This window comes from Ovis canadensis, chromosome 2 (genome assembly GCF_042477335.2).
Source record: "Ovis canadensis isolate MfBH-ARS-UI-01 breed Bighorn chromosome 2, ARS-UI_OviCan_v2, whole genome shotgun sequence".
Classification (NCBI taxonomy): Eukaryota; Metazoa; Chordata; class Mammalia; order Artiodactyla; family Bovidae; genus Ovis; species Ovis canadensis.
Genome location: NC_091246.1, coordinates 95,300,293 through 95,323,865, shown reverse-complemented (window position 1 = coordinate 95,323,865; position 23,573 = coordinate 95,300,293).

The following is a 23,573-nucleotide window of genomic DNA, read 5'->3' as shown; positions in this document are numbered from 1 at the left end:
TATCATGAATTCTCATAATACAATATTCCTTTTTTCAGTGTACAACTCTTTACATACTTTGATTGTTTTACTGATGTCTGTATCTAAGTAGGTTAAAGGTTACATTAGAACTTGAACCACATTTGATTGTGTTCAAAATTTTATCCCTAGAGCCTAGCACATGTTTCAAATATGCCCAGTGAATATTTTTTCAAATGACTAATGGACTGAATAAAAGAACAAAACTTAATTACAGCATAGTCCTAGAATAGGATTCAAGTAGAAATAAGAAAGAGCTTAAATGGAAGAAAAAAGAAAAGCTCAAAATTGAATACTTACATCAATATTGAAATCTGCCCCAATTGAATGAAGAGGTAGAAATTAGGTCTATAATTGGCATTTGCTCATAAGCTGAATTTTTTTTTATCTTTGCCCTTTTTTTTTAACTACAAAAACTCAATTTCATATGAGTCAACCTAATAAAATTCACTGGCTCATTAATTTATTAAGTGATACTCTAAATAGTTATTAATAACTTTTCTTGAGGCATTTTACTAAGTACCTGGGATAAGCACAAACAAATCATGGGCCTTGGCTTCATGTTGCTGAGAATTAGAAGAAGATAGACATGGACAGACAACAGAAATGTGATAACGGCCATTTTGATTCAGTAGGAATGGAAAAGTAAGTATGTATAAGAAGACGATGACTTCAGAGTACAGATTGACTGGGAATCTTGCACTCCATATATCTAAAAAGGAAATGAAGAACACTGACAGTGGCACCCATTAATTGCTGAATTGAGCTGACAAGGAAAACTGACATCCTGGCAGAACTAAAAGTGGTAACTAAATGATCAGTTTGAAATGCCAAGGCAATGGCACCCCACTCCAGTACTCTTGCCTGGAAAATCCCATGAATGGAGGAGCCTGGTAGGCTGCCGTCCATGGGGTCGCAAAGAGTCAGACACGACTGAGCAACTTCACTTTCACTTTTCACTTTCATGCATTAGAGAAGGAAATGGCAACCCACTCCAGTGTTCTTGCCTGGAGAATCCCAGGCATGGAGGAATCTGGTAGACTTCCTCCTATGGGGTTGCACGGAGTCAGACACAACTGACGCGACTTAACAGCAGCAACAAGGGTAATACTCCATGTTTAGAAGTAGGTATCAAAGCCAGTAAATCAAGGATTGTGGAGAATGTGAATGAACAGTAGGGAATTCTTTTGGGGTCACTTGGCTGATCAGTACTTTATTTCCTTACCTAGTCTTAGGTTTGGTTAGCTATAAGATAATTGTTAAAGTCTTGTATGGAAATGATATGGTTCTAAGGCAACTGTGTCTCAAAGTCTGTCCCTATAACTGTATAATATCAGACCTGGACATGGGATTATAGACCATCCAGTAGCCAATGTAGTCATGTTACACATGAAAGATTGGAAGCTCAGTTGAGAAATCCAAATCTAAAATTGCATAATTAGACAATTCTAAAACTGAGACAGAAACACAGCTCTCTTATTTCAGTCATTGTTTGAAAGACAGCACAATTTGGATGAGCAGAAGCAATGTATAAAAATAAAGACTTATTAGATGCCTACTATGTGTCTGTCACTGTGCTGAGTGCTATACATGTGTTATTTCATTTAAAGCTCTAGACTCTGTGAGGTTAGTATCAATACTTTTCTTATGGCCGTTTGGCACCTTAGGACACCAAGATTTATGAATATTAATTCAGTTGCCCTAAATCAATCAGCCAGTAAGGACTGAGACTCTCACATAAATTTATTATATGTAAAGTTATCTCTCTTACTTTCTCATCTACATATCAAAAAATATATTGTGTTTTTTTCTACTTCATGTTTCAGGTAAATCCACTTACAAACATGTTATCTTTTATTTTTAAATCTCTTACATCGTGTTCACAATTTCAGGGAGTGTGAGCTATGTGTGCACAATGAATCTGCCTTCAGAAACTGTATCCTGATCAATGTAGGGAAAATGATATTTCCTTGCTGAAATAAAAATGATAGGTACTACCAGAGGAAAGGCAACCAGGTTTGATTATGGTTTTTATCTCTGTGATACACACTTTAGAGTCCACAGGATTCCTGTGAAATTACGGCTCTCCAGCTTTCAGTGTTTCTAATATGTTTTTATTTTTACATTGGCAGGATGTCCAGTGAAAGACAGTTTCTCTATTGATATATTCTTGCCCAAAACATCCCAGAGAGTTTTTTCCATCTTCATTATACAGGTAACACACATAAATCTCAGATCACAAATGAGCGTTGCCACAAAATATTATAGTGCTTTGTTTCATTGAAGATATGACTTTTTTTTTCTTGCATCTCTCATTTCTTCCGGTGTTAAAATATTTAATCTTAGTCCATCTGAGATAAATTCATTCATTTGATTCAGTGCTTCTCAGTCGATTCAGGTTTCTTTCCTTTCCAGTTTATCTTTGGGGTACATCTGAGATGTATTTTCAAAAGGTCTCAAGTAGCGTCAATGGGAGAAGAGGAGATGACTGCAATTCTCAGCCACCTATTCAACTTGATATCCTCTTAAATTTATATCACTCCATCTAATCATGTGCCTTATTATCTATACTCTTCCATTTGCTGAGAAATTCATGTTTCTCTAATGATGTCTGAGCACATAAAAGGCCATCACAGGTGCTTTATCCTGATGATGAGTCCCCCAAAATTCTAGCACTCTCTCTCACCACTTACATATCACTTTTGGAGGGTATGCAAATAATTGATTGGTTTCAAGTTCCCCTCCAGGGTACTAGAAGCTCTCTGTGATTGTCCAGGGACTTTCATATAAACATATTGTTGTCATTTAGTCGCTAAAGCATGTGTAACTCTTTGTGACTGTATGGACTGTAGCCCACCAGGCTCCTCTGTCCATGGGTTTTCCCAGGCAAGAATACTTGAGTGGGTTGCCATTTCCTTCTCCAGGAATCTTCCTGACCCAGGGATCAAACCCACATCTCCTGCTTGCAGATGGATGGTCTTTTATGGGTTAAATTTTGTATCCCAACAAAAGATGTGTTGAAGTCCCAAACTCTCTTGTGAATGTGATCTTATTTAGAAATAGAATCTATATAATAAATATATAAATTTATAAATATATAATTTAAATAAATCTAATTGAGTTCATTAGGGGCCTAATTCAGTATGACTGATGTCTTTATAAGATAATGTGAAAACAGACGCACACAAGGAACCAACAGGCATGTCACTACAGAGGTGAAGGTTGCAAAGATGTATCTACAAAGTCAGGGCACATCAAAGATTGCTGTCCACCATCAGACACTAGGAAGAGGAAATGAAGGGTTCTACTCAGAGTCTCAGAAAGAGAAAAAAGCCCTGCCGATACCTCGATTTGAGATTTCTAGCCCCTTAAATATGTGCAGTAGTAAAATTTTTTGTTATTAAACCTGTAGGTGGTATTACAGCAGCCCTAGGAAACACATATAGGTCCTTATGCCATGCTAGCAAAAGACATTTATCAACTCCACAAGTCCCAAGAATTTGCCCAGCTTGAGGTGTACAAGTTCTTGTATTTTTGGATCCTAAAGCTCATTTATGAATCTTCAGTTCAGTTCAGTCATTCAGTCGTGTCCGACTCTTTGCGACCCCATGAATTGCAGCACGCCAGGCCTCCCTGTCCATCGCCAACTCCCAGAGTTCACCCAGACTCACGTCCATGAAGTGATGCCATCTAGCCATCTCATCCTCTGTTGTCCCCTTCTCCTCCTGTCCCCAATCCCTCCTAGCATCAGAGTCTTTTCCAATGAGTCAGTTCTTCACATGAGGTGGCCAAAGTACTGGAGTTTCAGCTTTAGCATCATTCCTTTCAAAGAAATCCCAGGGCTGATCTCCTTCAGAATGGACTGGTTGGTCTCCTTGCAGTCCAAGGAACTCTCAAGAGTCTTCTCCAACACCATAGTTCAGAAGCATCAATTCTTCGGCACTCAGCCTTCTTCACAGTCCAACTCTCACATCCATACATGACCACAGGAAAAACCATAGCCTTGACTAGATGGACCTTAGTCAGCAAAGTAATGTCTCTGCTTTTGAATATGCTATCTAGGTTGGCCATAACTTTTCTTCCAAGGAGTAAGCATCTTTTAATTTCATGGCTGCAGTCACCATCTGCACTGATTTTGGAGCCCCGAAAAATAAAGTCTGACACTGTTTCCACTGTTTCCCCCATCTATTTCCCATGAAGTGATGGGACTGGACGCCATAATCTTCGTTTTCTGAATCTTTTGTTTTATGAATCCTATTATATGTCTAATCCTGGAAATTAGCCTGAAGAAGAAGTTATTAGAAAGACTTGGTATAAGTCCCTTTCTTGGGGCAAATACAAAGTTCTAATTCTCTTGCCTTTGGCTGCATCTCCATTCCAGTTTCATTTAGAATGGGTTTATGAAAAAAATTTTCCAGGCAAGAGTGCTGGAGTGGATTGCCATTTCCTTCTCCAGGGGATCTTCCCAACCCAGGAATCGAACCTGAGTCTCCCGCATTGCAGGCAGACACGTGACCATCTGAGCCACCAGGGAAGCTCATGAAAAACACATTAAATGGATCACTTATTCTTCTATGTCTGTTGTTTGGTATAGGCATTATTTCTTGAACTGTTGGGATTTTGGTCTTGTTATACAAAGTCAAGTTTCTAACAACTTTAGCGTTTTGTTCCCTCAAAAATTTGTCTCTCTCAGTTATTTCCAAAGCATATTTTGAAACTTAATGGCTGAGAATATACCTTTTCCCTCTGTGCTCTTCTATTTAATCATCTTTCTCCCAAGTGGCATGGATTGAATGCAGGAAGACAAAGAGGAACAGAAACTTCCAGCAAAAGAATCACTTTGATTAATCTTGCAAAACCTCCTATCATTATTTGGAAAAATCTTCTGAAGTTAGATCATTAGATTTGGTGATTTTGTTTATTAACAGTGTACATGGTTTCACAACATTCTCTCTTTCGTTCTGTTATAACTGAGAATATCCTCCCAGATGGTAGTGGAATTGCACTTGACTCAGTAGAAAATGTTAAAGGGAATTAAAATGTATCACTTTCTTCTTTATAAAGAGAACTGAGAAATCTTAAGGGAAAGTGTGGGTTTAGGAGTGAAATTTTAGATTATGCTTTACATCTCACTGGGGGATTTTGTATATGCTGGTTCTGTTTAGGACTTTAAGGTGGTATTAACCCTAGGATCAAGGATTACCTGATTCTTGATATTGACCCATTTCTACATGGGCCCTGAAGGAGAGATATGAACATAAGAGAGAAATCAACACAAATGAATATGAAAGCTTTTGACCTCAAGCCACAAGCAGAATTCTGATGAGCTAGACTGAAACTTGTGGAGAGGTCTGTGTGAAAGACTTACATTATTTGGCATTTATGCTAGACTTTCTGTTGGCTTCTTGATGCAATTCCATGATGCATTTTATTCTGTAGAGGATGGAACTGTAGATTCTATATTTCAGATATCTTGACATTTTAGCTGTTTACCAAGATGGGATGTTGTTGGCTTAGGCAGCCTATCATGAACATTTATTTTTTGGGTGGCCACTGGAAGTTCAAGTCTATCTTCTTCTCCTATACTTGCAGGAATGTATTTGATTTTCAAAATGTCAAGTGACATATGATAGGGCTCTGATCTTAGAGTAAAATGACAGACAATTCCGTCTTAACCTTCTTGGTAATTTATTATTAATTTGGGTATGTCTGGGCCTAAACATAATTGTCTTTTTCTGTAAAATGGAAGAGTCAGGACAGTTGACTTGGAATTTATTCTGGTTAGTCCTTAAACTTTCTAACTAATAATTCATTTGTTAGACTAAATATTGCCTTTAAACTCCTATTCAGTTTTAATTCCTTAAACTTTCCAAAAATTCTTATATAGTGAGAAAAGATACTTGGTATAGACACCTTATTTTAACATAGAGACTCCATACTTTTGAGTACACCCAGATCCTGATTAGAAACTGAATTAGTCGTGTACATTTATGGATGTTAATCTCATAAATCCTTGGGAAGTGTCATCTGCTATGATTGAGCCCTGTATTGACTTCCTTGTCTTGATCGCTTCAGATGAGCACTGTTCATTGCAGGAAGAGTTGGCAAGAAGAGGAGGAACCATGGTTTCCTTATCGCTACTCCACTATGTCAAACATATGTATTCCCATTTATTCATTTCTACAGTGTTAGAAAGTGAGTGCTATTATTTCCAACTCATAGATAGTATAGATGATATAAGTAACCTGCTCAAATTTTGGTCTTCAAGAGTTGGAAGACACTTTATTTAAGTGTTAGGGTTTCACATCCAACTTTCTGCCTACCATGCTCCAGCCAGTTTGCTCATTTACTAGTATCTACATGCAGAGAAAAAGGCATTCTCTACTCATTGCTCTCAGGGTTTGTTCTTAAGTGTTACTGATTTGATTATATACTTAAACTGCCTCACCTCTCAGACCCTGTGTTCTTTTATTCAAAAATGGGGATAATTATTGCTGGCTCCTAGACACTTCACAAGAATAGTTTCAGGTTTAATTAGAAAATGAGCAATAGTTTTAGAAACCTCAGTGCATCCTTGGTTATTAATGGACTGAACTATTTTCAGCCAATTAATAAGACACTCTTTTTCTATTCCAATTTAAATCTTCAGTCATGTCTCTAATTGTGAACTTGCATCACTCCCTTTACAGGGACCCTATGTAGACCTTCTCTTTGTCTTACATAAACATGTTCTTCGCAAGAAAACTGGACATAATCATTTATACCTTTATTTGAATTTCTCAGTGAACTAGCTCCTCCAGAATAGTCTCTATTCCTTGTAAAACTATCTTGACTATTGAATTTACCCATTAAAAGGAATGCAGATGTTAGTAAGGAAACATTTGGAAAAGTAAAATTGTCATCTCCATGCCCTTGAAATTAGGTATGTGTCTAGAAATAACCATCTATACTTTTTTCCATTTATCATATAAAACAGAGAAAAGTATTTGATAACAAACACAAAGTTCAATATCCATGCTTCACCCCAATTATAATTTTCCAAGTTCTGATAAGGAGATAGCAGAGTATGGTTCCTATTAGAAAATCTGTTACTTGATTCAATTTGAGCATGTTTTCTCTTTGGTCCTCAACAAGTATTGCAATCAGTCCCTTATACAAGAATACCTGACAGTTTTGTTTGCGCAGCACAATGTACCATGCCTATTATGGTAAAAACAAACAAACAACAACAACAACAAACAACTCCACTTAACAGTAAAAAAAAAAAAAAAGAAAGAAAATAGAAGAGGAAAATAACTGTTTTGGTCAAGATCACACAGCTTGGAAGTATTGTGGCACAGCAAGAACAAGATTGTAGGTATTATGACAAACCCAAGTTTTGTCGATTACACCTCAAAATTCTCCAAGTGAGTCTTCAACAGTACTTGAACCAAGAACTTCCAGATGTTCAAGCTGGATTTAGAAAAGGGAGAAGAACCAGAGATCAAATTGCCAACATCTGTTGGATCATAGAAAAAGCAAGAGAGTTCCAGAAAAACATCTACTTCTGCGTTATTGATTACAACAAAGCTTTTGATTGTGTGGATCACAACAAACTGTGGAACATTCTTAAAGAGATGGGAACACTAGACCACCTTAGCTGCCTCCTGAAATCTGTATACAGGTCAAGAAGCAACAGTTACAACCAGAAGTGGAACAATGGACTGGTTCCAAATTAGGAAAGGAATACATCAAGGCTGTATATTCTCACTGGGTTTACTTAACTTATATGCAGAGTACATCATGAGAAACTCTGGGCTGGAAGAAGCACAAGCTGGAATCAAGGTTGCCAGGAGAAATATCAATAACCTCAGATATGCAGATGACACCACCCTTATGGCAGAAAGTGAAGAGGAACTAAAGAGCCTCTTGATGAAAGTGAAAGGAGAGAGTAAAAAAGCTGGCTTAAAACTCAGCATTCAAAAAACTAAGATGATGGCATCCAGTCCCATAATTTCATGGCAAATAGATGGGAGAACAATGGAAACTGTGATAGTTTTATTTTCTTGGGCTCCAAAATCACTGTAGATGGTGACTGCAGCCATGAAATTAAAAGATGCTTGCTCCTTGGAAGAAAAGTTATGACTAACCTAGACAGCATATTAAAAAGCAGAGATATCACTTTGCCAACAAAGGTCTATGGTTTTTCCAGGAGTCATGTATGGATGTGAGAGCTGAACCATAAGAAAGCTGAGCACTGATGAATTGATGCTTTTGAACTGTGGTGTTGGAAAAGACTTTTGAGAGTCCACTGGACTGAAAGATCCATCCTAAAGGAAATCAGTCCTGAATATTCATTGGAAGGACTGATGCTGAAGCTGAAACTCCAGTACTTTGGCCACAAAAGTGGCCAAAGTGAAGAGCCGACTCATTTGAAAAGACCCTGATGCTGGGAATGACTGAAGGCAGGAGAAGTGGACATCAGAGGATGAGATGGTTGGATGGCATCACCGACTTGATGGACATGAGTTGGAGTAAGCTCTGGGAGTTGGTGATGGACAGGGATGCTGGCAAGCTGCAGTCCATGGGGGTAACAAAGAATCAGACATGACTGAACTGAATATGGAGGATGCTGATCAATTCTAAATGAAGATACTCTAAATCTTGTTCAGAGTTCTGTCATCAGAAGATGTTAAACATGGGAGGGAGATTTACAATTTATTCTGGTTTTCTACTGTCAAGAAGAGAAACAGACTGAGAAAGTTTAGTGGACTTACCTCAAATTCAGTAACCCATTATTGGAGTGGGTTCCTGTATAGATGGACTCTTGAGGCCCCTGACAGTCTCTCTGGTGAATCTTTTTGGTGTTCTGATATCACAGCACGAGAATGCTTTATGTCTTCCCACATACAGATATGCCAGTGAAACTGCAAGAAGGGAGGCTTTAAAATGAACATTTTAAGTTTCATTCTTTAGTACGTGTATGAGCGGAATGCAAATAGTGTCAATTTCATTATCTTTTGTACAAAATGTTCTCTTCTCAGGGCCAAATCCAGGGTAGGAGATATGGAACTGTGCCCCAAGTACCTCAAGGGCAGCTGGCCACTTTTATTTCCAGATCCCAAACACCTGCATTTCTCAAAAGCTGGGGCTGTTTCTGAAGAGACGTTTGGAAGTCATCAATATACTGCTTACTTACTGTGGATTTGAGAGCCTTGAAATGTCAAGTTTTAGCTTCAGGCCAAGTTGGATTTGTGAGCCCTCATACTGATGGGTGATGAGATCATTTACATTGGATTATACCTCTGGTGTGTGAGCAATTCAGTAAGTGATGAATACAGTGGGAATTACTGCAGTGCATCTGCTGGACACTTTTATAAAATAGCTCTCTCATCTCACCTCCTAGGTGTGCAATCTTCAATCAGGAAACATATTTGAAGCAAGAAATCAGTTCTCAGCCTGGGGCTGTATCATCTGCTCCTGTCTCTTTTGCAGAGTGTAATTTTGTCTACTGACACACTGGACAGTAGACAGCTATAGAACAGTGGCCATCAAACCATGCACTCTGGAAAACACCTCCAAAGTTATGACTGACCATTTGCTGGCAATTGTTAGGAAATTATGATTAACAATTTGAGAGAGAGACAGAGACAGATTTCTTTCTTTCTTAAATACAAAGACATGTCAGGCACTGAGCTAGATTCTTGGAATTCAGTCACTTGTAATATGAACATGTCCCTGGTTCTCACTGAGCTTTCAAACTACCTGTGATATAGGCAATTTTAATATGATAGATTCTGCCACAAATTAAATAGAGTGTTAAAGCAGTGAATCGTAACTTAAGTCAGGAATACCTTTGCAACTTGTTCCTGAAGAAGTTACATTTTCACGGACTGTTGAATTGGTCAGGTGAATATTGGGGTAGAAACATTGAATGTTTCTAAAGGAAAATGCATGTGTGTAGGATTAGGGTAGAAACAAAACATAACTGCAAGGGAAATGTAAATAGGACAGTAAAAATGGAAATATTCATTCAGGCAATAGTTAAATAGAGTCCTGTGCTCTGTCAGCTGCTCGCTGTGTAATAAGGATCGTTTTGGGTGGCTTCTGCTGGTTCAATTCTTCATTCATTCATCAACCCTGTATCCAGTGTTTGGTGTGTTTCTAGTGCTGTAACGGGCATTGGTCCTTTGAGCTGAAAGCTGGAGGTTCATCTAAATTCTTGATAATTTTAAAGTCAACTGTTGAGTCAACTAGGAGTTTTGATTTGATACCAGTAATAAAAATGTAATTACAGTGGTTTAAACACATAAGCGTTTATTCTCCTTTGTAGGAATCTAAATGTAGCCTGTTGTGGAGAAATAAAAGTTTTCTTTAGTATTTAGTACTCTTGAAAAGCATCTGCCTGCAATGCAGGAGACCCGGGTTTCTATCCCTAGATAGGAAAGATCCCCTGGAGAAGGGAATGACAACCCACTCCAGTGTTCTTGCCTGGAAAATTTCAGAGCAGCTAACCTTCTTGTAAAAAGCCCTAGCATCCCCAGTCACAGGTATTGATGTAATATGAAGGCAGAAAATGCTTGCTTTCACTTTCCCTAGGAATATTTTACTCTTTATTTCCATGAAGATTTGATTTATAACTATTTGTCTAGTTAATTGCTCTGATCTGAGGGAACCAGCCTGGACTAGGTCTCTAAGTTAAGACCTGAGATGTTAGGAAGACTGGAAGCAATACCGTCTTAGGGATTTCCATTTTAAAGTGGAAATGAGATGAAGATGAAGAGATGAAGCTCAGAACTTGAAGGCATTGTTCTCTCTTAAGTCACCAGAGATACCCAGTGGTTTCTCTGATCCATGGAAAAATGTATTTACCTTCTAAAAAGGTTCCCATCGTTTTTCAGAGAGATTGTTATCCTATTGGCGTAATTTTTCTCCTGCCCTTTCTGGAGGAGTAATGGCTATCTCTTTTCTGAATATAAGTGGAGAAAATCTATTGTCTGTTCTTCCTCTGTGAAGTATCCAACTACCAACATTGGATGGTTTGACCTGGCTTTCACCAGGTCACTCCAGGGTTAAGGCCTGGGTAAGTAGAGGTAGGGTGACTACAGAGTAATTAATAAGAAGCCAGTCCAATGATCCACAGCACCTCATGTTACACATTCAAGATAAAATTAATAAACAGTAATATTAAAAACTTAACATCGGTTCCACCCAGGTATGGTAATATCAGGAAGCCATTAAGAATCCAGGGTTCTTCAAGAATTTCTTAGCTTGTGGTTCCTGTTCTCAAGATTATGATATAGCTTCTGGGCCTCTAACTATTATAGTCATATTCCAGGCAAGAATTAAGAGAGAGTCCAGAGGTTCAAAATGATTATTTCTGGAAATCCTTCATGAAACTACTCAGATTTAATTTCTCATCCCCATCTGCAAAGGACACTAAGGAACATAGTATTAGTTTCCCTTGGACAGTATTTAAGGGATCAGCTAATAAAGGAGAAGGTAATCACAGATAACATTAGTCTCTCTTTCAACCATATACTTTAAGAGAGAAGAAAACTGATGGGAAATTGAGTCATTTAGTATAAACACTTTACTTTCCTGGAAATTTTAAGGCCACAGGTAGGTACAGTGGGTTGATTAAGGACATAACATTTCATGACAATGATTTATTCTGTAACAATCTTTGTTTTACCTGCAGACTTTCATATTTTCAAGTATTGGCTGCTGCTGTTAAGTCACTTCAGTCATGTCTGACTCTGTGCAACCCCATAGATGGCAACCCACCAGGCTCCCCATCCCTGGGATTCTCCAGGCAAGAACACTGGAGTGGGTTGCCATTTCCTTCTCCAGTGCATGAAAGTGAAAGGTGAAAGTGAAGTCACTCAGTCATGTCTGACTCTTAGTGACCCCATGGACTGCAGCCCACCAGGCTCCTCCATCCATAGGATTCTCCAGGCAAGAGTACTGGAGTGGGGTGCCATTGCCTTCTCCAAGTATTGGCTAGTTTAGCAGAAAAAGTAGTGTTTCCACAAGACTACCTGTGAGCATGTATTTCAACATGCCAATACACATCACAGTAAATAAAAAATAGGGGGGTTAGAAGTATTTTTGATATTTCACTGTTTCCAGCAAAGTTAGTATTTTTAACATAGTTTTCTTCTGGATCTCTTATTTCAATAATAGTAAAATGTGTTAAGAAGGACATTTTGACATCTTTGAAAGCATGTGTTTGTCCAGATTGCAGCTAAAGTCAGAACATTCCACTTAATCAGTCTTTTTTGAACTATAGTTATTAATATTTTTATGCATTGAGCATTTTGTTGGAGACTCCTCTGTGTCAGGCAATGTGTTAGATATCTGCTTTAACTAAGTGACTTGTAGCTCTTGTTAACAAGGGTAATGACAGATGCTCATGAACACTTTGTCTTCAGACAGTTAGTGTTATTTATTAACCTAAGTCCAACCATCTCCACAAAACTGTATTATTAAATGATGAGTGAAATCTCAGATCTTATTTGCAATCTGCATCATGGGCCATGTACCCCTGATATTATACTGGCCTTTCCAGTCCAGCATTTGAATTAGGTCATGGTAGAGTGTTGATGTGATGATCATGTTAGATATTTAAAAGTGAAAATATGATAACCTGCCTTGGTTATTAGATTATTATTAACAGTCCACTTTTCATGCCTACTAAAAACAAGCTTAATATTAAGTGGTGTAGAAACAAAAGCATGATGATATAAACTTGATTTCAACTACTCTGAAGCTATGCAGTAATTGGATGTTACTTGAACTTTCTGCTCTTTTGTTGCTCGATAAAAATAGAGAAAAGAGAGACAGAAAAGAGAGTGAGAGACACAGATTTAGAGAACAAACTAGAGGTTCCTAGTGGGGAAAGACAAGGGGAGAGAAGGGTATGGGATTAAGGGAGACAAACTGCTATGTATACAATATTAATACGTGGCAGGATTTTATTGTACAGCACAAGGAAATATAGCCATTATTTTGTAATAATTTTAAATAAAGTATAAACCTAAAAATATTGAATTACTATTTTATATACTAAAAATAATATAATATTGTCAATTGACTATATTTCAATTAAAGAAAGGAAAGAGGGATAAGAGGGAGAAGAGGAAGGAAGGGGACACTTTCTCATGAGCTATTATTGAGAATTAATATGAAGTTTTTTGAAAATTGAAAATAAGATTTAGAAAATGTTTATTAGATTAGGAAACAAATTTTAGGCCCTCAGTTAATCGTAGCATTTATTCTAGCACTTTCTAACCCTTCCCTCCTTCCTTCCCTCCCCCACATTCCCTTCCTTTCCTCCCCCACTTCCTTCCTTCCCTACCTCTTTTTTTCTCCCACTCTTCTTCCTTAAAAGAAATAATACACATGTAGTTTTATCTCCTCTTTCATCTTTTAATGGAGTTACAGATATATAGTATCAAAATCTTAACTGAAAAGGCGTATGGAAGGACAGGGAAGTTTCATAAATTACAGTCAGACTTGGTAAAACAATGATGCCTCTCCATCTCTCTGCACATGCAGTCAGCCTCCTATAACTGTTCTCAGTTCTTTGTTTGTTTCCCTGCTCCACTTCTTTTTTCTTTTCTTTCTCCCTTTTCACTTTTCTTAGTTGCACAATTTCTTTCAAAGGCATGCCATTTATCTTTGTCTTAATGGTGTTAACGTTATTAACAAAGGAAGCAGTAAAAGTAGGGTAGTTTGTATGTATTACATGGAAAATCTTTGTTCTGTCTGCCAAGGCTGAACAATCCTAAGTGATCCTAATCTGGAAATCAAATTGCCTCCCATTCCTTTTGCATGTGAAGAAGTGTTGCCTTTGGCATGGTCTGTAATCCCACTGAAGTCTTTAGAACCAAATAAAAGTCAATTCAGGCAGACAATTATCTATTATCTTTGTCTCTTTCACACCCTTCTGGTATCTTTGCTTAAGACTGCATAGTCTAAAGATTAGACAGATATCTTAATGGCAAAGAATAATATGATTTTGAGCTCTCCTGGAAAATGACCAGAAAACAAATTAAGGATTTGGTGGTAGCCTTAGTTTGTCATTTCCCTTCAGCTGAGGCAGCTCAACAGTTCTGTCTTCACCTCTTCTCAACAGTAGAGAGTAAATAAATAGCAAAAGCTCACAGGGTTGTTAAAAGGAATGTATCAACTTATTTTTGGTAAGGGTTTTAAGGCAAGAGAATTGAGTTCATTGACTTTTACAGTTGTTCTGGGATAAAAATGCATTACTCCCAGTGATACATTTAAGCTACTAGGCTGCATATTTCAAATGATTCTCCTTCTGAGGAGCCTGATTCTTTCAAAACATTCTACCTTTGTATATATTCTTTGTGTAAGAGTATTGTTAAATGATGAATAGTTATGACTTCTCTTTCTGCAGAAATTTGAATTTGATAATGAAGATAGGCCTTGTGATTTGCTGTCTGTGGACAGAGACACTCTTAAACTGAAATAAATTCCCTCAGGTCTGAATTTTGCTTTCCTTGGCAGAGGTACCCATGTTCAGGTAGAAATATCTTGGGGAAAAAATAACTAAAATAGTTTCTTTTCTTTATATGAGCAAAGGGGAAGGTGGAAAGTTAAATAAAATCATAGACTGTATTGTCAAAGAGTGTTTTCATTCAAAGAAAAATAGTTTGTGGTAGTTTGCTTCTCTGTGTTAGAGTGTTAGATGATTCTTTTACACTGAGTTCAGTTAGTAACTTCAAAAGTTTTATCATATATTATGCAACAATCCTTTTCACTTAAACAGTCTAAACTAATTTGTGGATCTTTACACTGGTGGTAGAAAAGGGGTTGGTCAAATTTAAATTCAGTGTGTGTATATGTATATGATTAATTTAACCTTCAAACCTTTTCTTCTAATCACAAGTACTCCTTGACTCTTTAAACTGAACTAAATTTATTGAAATGTTCTGCAAGATAATAATGATGTAATTTGACAAATCAAGACCTTGTATCTGATGCCTCAGGCTTACTAAATTAATGGGCAAGTGTCCTTTAAAGTCAGTAACTTTCGTCTCAACTCCTGGGGCCTTTTGTAGATCTCTTCCAGCAATCCTGGAAAGAAGAAGTTCACTTTCTTTTTTAAGGCTCTTGGGGCCAACAGTCTATTTAAGTACTGTCTCTAAGTAACAACTTTCCCATCATAATATTACAATCATGCATTAGAGGGTGATTTCTCTAATGATGTATTACTCAAAATGTGGTATCAGTCAGGGTATCAGCAAGGGAGATCATAAAATTTTATTTAACTTTTTGTTAATTCAAAGGTTCCAATATGCTCTAATTTCTTTATTATGCATGGGGAGGGGGGAATGACAGTAACCTAAAAAGCTACATGCTATTGTTTTCACTGTGTTCAGAAAATATACCTCACCAATGGAGCAAGGAAAAGATTTAAAACCCCCAATTAAAAATGCTTGTAAGACTCACAAGAGCAAAAGTACTGAGTGGAGACCATGTCGAATATATCTGAGATGCAAACAAAGCTTACTGGTCTGCACATTAGGGGAGAAAAACTCAATAATACTATTTTTAGTCTTTCTAATTAAAGCATTTTCAAATAAATTATACTTTTCATCTGTATACCAAGGAAAATAAATCATTTCTTAATTCCAGAAAGATTCCAAGATGCCATTTTACCAGTGACCCATGGGCTCCATTCCAGGCCCACTGTGGAAGGATGAGCACCAAGCTCTGCCTTCTGTGCCGACCTTTCTGAAACAGGTAGGAATAGCACTGTAACATTTCCATCATGGTGATTTATGCATATGCAAGAATCCACATAAAGCTATTAGCACAGTGCTTGGCACGCAGTCGTAATTCCTCACTAAATATTAGCTATTGTTTTTGGTTAATTGCTACTGAGTGTTAAATTAAATCATGAATGACATTTTGCAATAATAACACATTTGTTAGACTAAACACTCCCTTTGAATTCCAATTCAGTTTTAATTCAAAGAGTGTAAGTCACTTCATATTAGTAAAGGTTCTTTTACAATATTATTCCTTAAAATTTAAATGAAAACTCATGACACTCAATTATTTCAAAAATTCAATGCTAAAATGTTATTCATGCTTAAATTATCTGGCTTCATCTGACAGGAATGCATTTCATCTGAATTATCAGATCAATTATCTTGATTTCTGCACTCAACTTTGCAAGCACATATGTACTCTGTGTCCTCTGTAAGGTGCAATTGGATTTCTTCAGGTTGAAGTGTGACCCAGTTAGCTTCCAACCAGGCACTTAAGGCCTGTTCAGAGAGGAGGCCTTTGAAGCCTGTTGTCCATTTCTGAAATAGTTCTAGCCTTTTAGAAATGTGACAATTAGTGATTGCAGGGACAGAACTCAATTACTGAAATATGCTTAGAAAAGCTTCCTCTAAACCAAAAGAAATGTATACTCACAGCGCTCCCATTGTGAGTTAATCTGCAAACTCTGTTTTGTAACTTTCGTTGTTTGAAATTTTATTTATTTTAAAGAAAACCTCTTTTCATCCAAGCAGTAATATTTATTTCCCTGTTTTTTAGGTGATAGCTCAAGGAGAAATTGAATTGGCCATTCAGTCCCAGGTGAGCAGTGAGCCAGACCTTGAAAGTATGGCATATTTTAGGGTAGACTCAAGATGGAAGGAACATAACAAGCAAATCTTCTCAATAGGAGTTTAAATATTCATGATTTGCTTATTAAAACATTTTTAAAATTGTGTCTCTGAGCATCAGGCTCTTAATATGCAGAACAAAAGAGCAAAGTACTGAAAACAACAAGCATATTGTCCTGGAATGTGCTTAAAATATCTCAAAGCTAAACCTTAGTGTTTTTAGTATGTATTTGATACATCAAAGCTTTCTTCAGAAACTAGAATATAAATATATGTATGTGCTGTGCTTAGTTACTCAGTTCTGTCTGACTCTTAGTGACCCCCATGGACTAAGCTTAGCCCACCAAGCTTCTCTGTCCATGGGAAGAACTGAAGTGGATTGCCATGCCTTCCTCCAAGGGTCTTCCCAACCCAGGGATCAAATCCAGGTCTCCTGCATTACAGGCAGATTCTTTACTGTCTGAGCCACCAGGGAAGCCCATATAAATTGTGTGTGTGTGTGTGTGTACATATATAATTACGCTTTGAGACTTAATCTTTAAAAATCAACATGTGTTGGGAGAAAGAAAAGTCATGCAATCTGTAATAACAATGGATAAAAGGGCTTAGGCTGTGGTGGTAAATTTTATGGGTCATCTTGACTCGCCAAGTGGTGCCCAGATTAGATATGACTTGTGGGTGTGTCTGTGAGAGTGTTTCTGGTGGAGATTAGCATCTGAATTGCTGGACTCACTAAAGTAGACTGCCCTCTCCAACATGAGTGATCATCATCTAACTCATTCAAAGTCTGAATAGATCAAAAGGCTGAGGAAGGAAGAATTTGCCCTGTTTTCCTGCCTCACTGCTTGAACTGAGCCATCCCATCTCTGGTGCTTTAAATCAGATCACTCCATTGGCTCCTCTGGTTCTCAAACCTTTGAACTCAGACTGAATTACACCACGCCCCAGCTTTCCTGGATTGCCGGGGTCCAGCCCCGGTGGATCCAGGGTAATTCAAAGGGGAGACGGCATGGCATCTTAGAAAGAATTATTTAATTAGAAATAAACAAGAGATTAGGAGAAATAGTATAGTAGGAAATTTTAGTAGAGAAAAGAGGCTGAATAACTTGGTTTACATAGAGAACTAATAAAACATCAGGACAAGAGGTTTGCACCATCTATGTTAGGCCACCGGTGCCCGTTTGAATAGCAGAGGGTGCCCCGCCTTGGGCTTCCTCTCTCGTGGGTCTTAGAAGCCAGAGCAAGTAAGTAGACATGGCAAGCCTCCACGCCTCAGATGGGAATTCAGCCTGAAAATAGAGTAAGAAAAAACACGGGGGAACCAGTCTTTCCAGTGACTGGCCCCTCCTCTATTGCCCAGAAAGGCCTTTTATACTTTTGATTGTACATAGAGATCCATGGATAATACAAAATTATGTAGTGTCAGCAGCCCTGACTCTTATCAAGACCAGGCTTTCTCTCTGCATACTTAGTTGTATACACAAGTCTTAGGTGATTTACATCATCTTCTGGCCAGAGGGCCAATTAACATTTTACGGCCCTTTTCTGATAAGGGTCTGTCAACCAGAGAACTTATTTGTGTTGTTCTTCCCAAAGTCTGGTGCCACTCTCAGAAAGCACTAAATAAAGTTACATTCTACGTAGCAAGGACACGACAATTTATAACAATGAAAGAAGTACAGTGATTTATAACAAAGAGAAAAGTAATTAACTCAAAAGTCTAGTGTTGCTAACATCAAAACTACTATATTCCTTTTTCTATATCCCAATTACATTGATTAATATCCTTCAGGTGTCTAAAAGATAAAGAATATGGAGGCCTGGCAGCAGTCATTGACTCAACAGTGAAAGCCCTCTACCAATATAATTCTTTTTTTTTTTTTAATGGGTAAGGGAAGCGTTTTTTTTTTATTTATTTTTTTAATTTTTATTTTTACTTTATTTTACTTTACAATACTGTATTGGTTTTGCCATACATTGACATGAATCCACCGCGGGTGTACATGCGATCCCAAACATAAACCCCCTTCCCACCTCCCTCCCCACAACATCCCTCTGGGTCATCCCCGTGCACCAGCCCCAAGCATGCTGTATTCTTAGCTCTTTAAAAAAGGCTCTGTATCTTTAAGATGCTTTAAGCTTCATGCCTCTTGTGGTTGCGGGGGCTGTAAACAATTCACAAGTTGTAAAAGTCCAGCAGACTGGTCAGGTAAGTTAGAAAGCCATCAAAGGGGTTTAAACCGAGACATTCTTTTTATATGCAGGAGACTGTTAACTGGAGCCCTAAGTTAATTCCTTTTAGAGGAAGGTGATTGAGGATGGCCCCCTGTTATGTCAGAAGAGTGGAAAGCACAGTACAATAAGGCAGGCAGACTCTGGTTTTGGGGGGCAGATGCTCAGGAAAACCCAGGGGGAACCCCTGAAGCCAGATCACGCCTTTGCGTATGTCTGGCTTCTTTCCTCATGATCTTTGCCATGGGTGGGATTCCTCATGCTGGCTCCCGGCACTGGATCTCCAGTTTGCAGATGGCAGACCGATTATATATATCTCTATATATCTATATATCTACATCTTTGCTGGTTCTTTGGAAAACCCTGACTAAAGCACAGATTTATTACATTAACATGTATAATTATAGAGTCAATTAGAAGAGGTTACTCAACCATGGGAAAAGAGAGTAAATGCAAACCTTGGTGATGCCCAATGAACCTTCAGTCAAGAGATTTGCAATATTCTACTTCCACGTGGGCATGTATGGATGCAAGAGTTGGACTGTGAAGAAAGCTGAGCGCCAAAGAATTGATGCTTTTGAACTGTGGTGTTGGAGAAGACTCTTGAGAGTCCCTTGGACTGCAAGGAGATCCAACCACTCCATTCTAAAGGAGATCAGCCTTGGTTGTTCATTGGAAGCACTGATGTTAAAGCTGAAGCTCCAATACTTTGGCCACCTCATGCGAAGAGTTGACTCATTGGAAAAGACTCTTATGCTGGGAGGGATTGGGGGCAGGAGGAGAAGGGGATGACAGAGGATGAGATGGCTGGATGGCATCACCGACTTGATGGACATGAGTTTGAGTAAACTTTGGGAGTTGGTGATGGACAGGGAGGCCTGGCGTGCTGCAATTCATGGGGCTGCAAAGAGTCAGACAGAACTGAGCAACTGAACTGAACTGAACTTCCATTATAAAGTCATTTACATATGGGGTAGATTTAATAACTCAGGTTAGTACCAATGATCCCAGTGTGTTACACGAACTTCAGCAGAAAGTAGCTAGAAGTAACTAACAGGATGTCGCAGGGCTGTCTAAGGATTTAAATGCACCCAACTGTATTTACTCATGTCAAGGGAACCCATCAACTAAAGGAAGACCCTCAGCTCTGGGGGGGGGGGGAACAGATATGGTTCTGAAGGACCCAGAAAGGTGGTAAGAAAGGAAGAAGCAATTTTTAATACCTGACTCCCAGAGATGTCAATGCTTGATCATCACAAGCATCTGGTAATAATTTCCTGCCCTTCTTCTCATCTCTCTTTATACTTTGCTTTTACCCTAGAGATACAAAGCAAAACAAAACTGTGGTTAGGAAGATTGGGAATAAGAGTTTGATATGGTTGGGGTTTTCCTGGCTGCGTGCTTCCTGCGTAGAGCAGGAAGAAGAAATTTGGAGTTTTGATTATTACATGAGACTGAACTTTTCAATAACGGAAGCATGGGCAAATTTGCAACCTGAAAGACTGAAGACCTGCAAACGGAAAGACTAGAATGACTAAGGAAGTCAGGGAGCTAGTTTAATTTATTTCAGGCCAGAGAAAGATTACTCTATAAATAAATGTGAAGGCATAGTAGAAGGCAAAATAAAATTGCTTTCTATATGACATAGTACACACAGAAGGTGATGGAAGTATATAGAGAGGAAACAGGGTGATGAAGGGAGACAGGATCTTTTTCATAAACTATGTGCCAGGCCTAATGGATAACTGAAATGGTATTTTAGACTGTTGCATCTTCACTGGCCAGCTGATGTTTTGAGTAGCCTTCTGTTACCTCCATTCAACTTCTTTGTTTAGATTTGGTGCTTGTGTTGTTACTGGTCACTGATGGCTTCTCTGTATTTGTTTGTTTACTTGATGGCTTCTGTGTCTTCATAATTTCACCTCCCTACTACTTCCTTTGTGTCCCTTGACTGCTGCTAACCTCTCTGCCTATGTCCCACTCTTTCTTTTTTATTGTGCAAATGCCCAAAGAGGTATCTGAGTGGCCTTATTTATGAGCACAGAGCATTCTTTTTGAGCTTAGTTCTTGTGACAAAGTACTTCATAGCCCACTGTCAACAGCATAGAGGTGCAATGTTCAGTATGACAGCCACTAGCCACAGGCGATCACTGAGTAGTTGAAATATGGCTAGTGTGACCTGAGATGTGGTGGAATTATAAAATGTACACATGACTTTTAAGACTTCCAATGAAAAAAATGCTGTCAGTATCTCATTAATAAATTTTATATTGACCACATAAAAGCATACATTTGATTACATAAATTGTTATTATGAAATTTTGAAACAGACACATATTAAATTAATTTCACTTATTTATTTTTATTTTTTAATGCAGCTATTAGAAATTCTAAAATAACATATATGATTTGCATGTGTGATTTACACCACATTTGTCTGTTTTACTGATGTCTTTCCTTTTAATCCTAGACCAGTTATCAGATTGTAATAGTACAGAACAGGTCACACTTTGATTAAGGAATTACTTCTAGACACATTTTTTGAAAACTAATCCATATTTCATGGATTCCTCTTAAGAGATGGAATAAAGTTTATTTTTTTACCATTAATACATATAATGCAACATATTTTCTATATTAGATGCTATTTTATGCATGCGTGCTAATGTTCATTCATGTCTCTTTGGGACCCCATGGCCTGTAGCCCACCAGGCTCCTCTGGGCATGGAATTCTCCAGGCAAGAATACTGGAGTTGTTTTCCATTTCTTTCTCCTGGGGATCTTCCCAACCCAGTGATCAAACTCACATCTCCTGAGTCTCCTGCACTGGGAGGCAGATTCTTTACCACTTTACCACCTGGGAATCCCAGATGCTATTTTATAGTACTTTCAAATTTTTTCACAGATATTATCTTTTTTCTTTACAAATGACTCTGTCCTTTTGCAGATGAGAGAACTGGAATTCAGAGAGGAAAAAAAAAAAAAAACCAAAAAAATGTTACCCCATGGACAGATGTATATGGTGGAACCTGGTGGCTCACACATTAAAGAATCTGCCTGCAATGTCGGAAACTTGAGTCTGATCTTTGCAGAAGGGAATGACAACCCAGTTCAGTATTCTTGCCTGGAGAATTCTATGGACAGAAGAGTCAGATGGGCTGCACTCCATGATGGTTGCAAAGAGTCAGAAACAACTGAGCAACTAATACTTTCACTTGTTGTATATATAGTAGAACCAAAAATACATCCCCAGTTCACTAGCGTTATGGAGTTTGTCTTTTGAGATAGGCCAATCTGGATTTGTGTATTGTATCTGTTACTTACTGGCTTGTGACCTTGGAGGAAATTACTTGTTTTTTTGTTAGTTTGTTTTTTTAATCACATAGTGGTAGTAGAAGGAGTGAAAAATACTGGCAAACAGTTGCTGCCTGACAATGATCATTTACAGCCAATTACAAACCTGTGTTTCTCAACAGAGATAACTAAACAAAACTTATTAGAGATAAAAGCATTAGATTTTAAAAATACATTCGTTTCTACATAGTGGCATAACATGTTCATCCATCTGTTAAGGGATATTCCCTGACTATTCAATTTTTAAAAATTTTAGTTTGTATTATGAAAACATAAAAGTAAGTCATCAGTTTTGATGTGTGATAATTTGGAATTAGACATTGAAAAATTCATCTTTCATATTTTAATCTGGATTAGTGATATGGCATTATTGCCTGGGGAAAAGGGAAATATTTCCATAAAAAATTAAACCACCCTAAAAAGACGCAAAATTGTCTATTGCTTAATCTGAACCAGTTTATTCAACCTGTGTGTGCATCTATCTGCCTCATCGTCACCAGTGTTTCCTTTACTGTTAAAAATTTCTTAGGACTTGCCTTGTTTCAGTGAATGATACCGTAATTGTGTTAGTCACTCCTGAACAAAATGTTACTCATCTGATTTTCTCTTTTTTTTTTTTTTCTTCACTCATTGGGTTTAATTAATTGTGAGGTTCTGCAGTCTTTGTCTCAGCAATCTCTACCAAATTTGTCTTACCACATTAACTCTCAGACAGCTCTTGAGCTGCCTTAATTCAAGTTTCCAACATTCCTCATCTGAATTATGACAGTAGTTTTCTAAATCTACTTTCAGCTTCCATTCATATCCACCTCCAAATATCCTTTTCACTGAGCCTAAGATGCTTACTCCTTGGAAGAAAAGTTATGACCAACCAAGAGAGTATATTCAAAAGCAGAGACATTACTTTGCCGACTAAGGTCCGTCTAGTCAAGGCTATGGTTTTTCCTGTGGTCATGTATGGATGTCAGAGTTGGACTGTGAAGAAAGCTGAGCACCGAAGAATTGATGCTTTTGAACTGTGGTGTTGGAGAAGACTCTTGAGAGTCCCTTGGACTGCAAGGAGATCCAACCAGTCCATTCTGAAGGAGATCAACCCTGGGATTTCTTTGGAAGGAATGATGCTAAAGCTGAAGCTCCAGTGCTTTGGCCACCTTATGTGGAGAGTTGACTCATTGGAAAAGACTCTGATGCTGGGAGGGATTAGGGGCAGGAGGAGAAGGGGACAACAGAGAATGAGATGGCTGGATGGCATCACTGACTCGATGGACGTGAGTCTGGGTGAACTCCGGGAGTTGGTGATGGACAGGGAAGCCTGACGTGCTGCGATTCATGGGGTCG